Source organism: Arachis hypogaea, chromosome 15 (genome assembly GCF_003086295.3).
Source record: "Arachis hypogaea cultivar Tifrunner chromosome 15, arahy.Tifrunner.gnm2.J5K5, whole genome shotgun sequence".
NCBI classification, from domain to species: domain Eukaryota; kingdom Viridiplantae; phylum Streptophyta; class Magnoliopsida; order Fabales; family Fabaceae; genus Arachis; species Arachis hypogaea.
In genome coordinates, this window is record NC_092050.1 from 112736589 (window position 1) to 112738970 (window position 2382).

The following is a 2382-nucleotide window of genomic DNA, read 5'->3' on the forward strand; positions in this document are numbered from 1 at the left end:
TAGGTTGAGGATAATGATGAGTGTCACGGATCATCATATTCTCTATATTGAAGTACGAGTGAGTATCTTAGAATAGAATCAAGCGTGATTGAATAGAAAACAGTAGTAATTGTATTAATCCATTGAAACACAGCAGAGCTCCTCACCCCCACCTATGGAGTTTAGAGACTCATGCCGAAGAAAATACAATATGAAGTGTAAAATGTCATTCCATCTAAAATGAATCTCTAAAAGTAGTTTTTATACTAAACTAGTAACTTAGGTTTACAGAAAATGAGTAACTAAGTGCAGATAGTGCAGAAATCCACTTCCGGGGCCCACTTGGTGTGTGCTTAGGCTGAGCATTGAAGATTTCACGTGCATAGGTTGTCCTGGAGTAAAACGCCAGCTTTGGTGCCAGTTTGGGCGTTTAACTCCAATTCTGGTGCCAGTTTGGGCGTTTTACGCCAAGATGTTTTAGGCTGGCTTTGGTCGCCAGTTTGGGCCATCAATTCTCGGGCAAAGTATAGACTATTATATATTGCTGGAAAGTCCAAGATGTCTACTTTCCAAAGATTTTGAGAGCACGCCGATTGGGCTTCTGTAGCTCCAGAAAATCCACTTTGAGTGCAGGAAGGTCAGAATCCAACAGCATCTGCAGTCCTTTTTCAGCCTCTGAATCAGATTTTTGCTCAGGTCCCTCAATTTCAGCCAGAAAATACCTGAAATCACAGAAAAACACACAAACTCATAGTAAAGTCCAGAAATGTGATTTTTGAATAAAAACTAATAAAAATATAATAAAAAGTAATTAAATCATACTAAAAACTATGTAAAAACAATGCCAAAAAGGGTATAAATTATCCGCTCATAACGGCCCTATCTACGTTCCTAGCTGGATCGGTGATGAGCGGATATTTTATACGCTTTTTAGGGATAATTTCATATAGTTTAGAGTATGTTTTAGTTAGTTTTTAGTCTATTTCTAGTAGTTTTTAGGAAAAATTCATATTTCTGGACTTTACTATGAGTTGTGTGTTATTCTGTAATTTCAGGTATTTTTCTGGCTGAAATTGAAGGAGCTGAGCAAAAATCTGATTCAGGCTGAAAAAGGACTGCTGATGCTGTTGGATTCTGACCTCCCTACACTCAAAGTGGATTTTCTGGAGCTACAGAACTCGAAATGGCATGCTTCTAATTGCGTTGGAAAGTAGACATCCAGGGCTTTCCAGCAATATATAATAGTCCATACTTTGCACAAGGATAGACGACGTAAACTGGCGTTCAACGCCAGTTCTCTGCCCAATTCTGGCGTCCAGCGCCAGAAAAGGATCAAAAACTGGAGTTGAACGCCCAAACTGGCATAAAAACTGGCGTTCAACTCCACAAATGGCCTCTGCATGAAATCTCAGCCCCAGCACACACCAAGTGGGCCCCAGCACACCAAGTGGGCCCCAGAAGTGGATCTCTGCATCATCCATCATAGTCCACTCATATTTTGTAACCCTAGGCTACTAGTTCAGTATTTAAACAACTTTTAGAGACTTATTTTGTATCTCATGACATTTCAGATCTAAACTTTGTATTCTCTGACGGCATGAGTCTCTAAACTCCATTGTTGGGGGTGAGGAGCTCTGCTGTGTCTCGATGAATTAATGCAAGTATTTCTGTTTTCCATTCAAACACGCTTGTTCCTATCTAAGATGTTCATTCGCGCTTAACTGTGATGAAGGTGATGACCTGTGACATTCATCACCTTCCTCAACCCACGAACGTGTGCCTGACAACCACCTCCGTTCTATATCCGATTGAATGAGTATCTCTTAGATTCCTTAATCAGAATCTCCGTGGTATAAGCTAGAACTGATGGCGGCATTCATGAGAATCCGGAAAGTCTAAACCTTGTCCGTGGTATTCCGAGTAGGATTCAAGGATTGAATGACTGTGACGAGCTTCAAACTCCTGAAGGCTGGGCGTTAGTGACAGACGCAAAAGGATAGTAAATCCTATTCCAACCGGATCGAGAACCAATCGGTGATTAGCCGTGCTGTGACAGAGCGCGTGAGCGTAGTTTTCACTGGAAGGATGGAAGGTAGCCATTGACAACGGTGATCCATCAACACACAGCTTGCCATAGGAGGACGTGCGTGCGTGAATCAGAAGACAGAGGAAAGCAGAGATTCAGAAGACAAAGCATCTCCAAAACTCCAACATATTCTCCATTACTGCACATCAAGTAACCTTTAATTTATGCTCTATTGGTTATTCAAAATTCAACTGATAAACATAATTGACTTCCTGACTAAGATTTACAAGATAACCATAGATTGCTTCAAACCAACAATCTCCGTGGGATTCGACCCTTACTCACGTAAGGTATTACTTGGACGACCCAGTGCACTT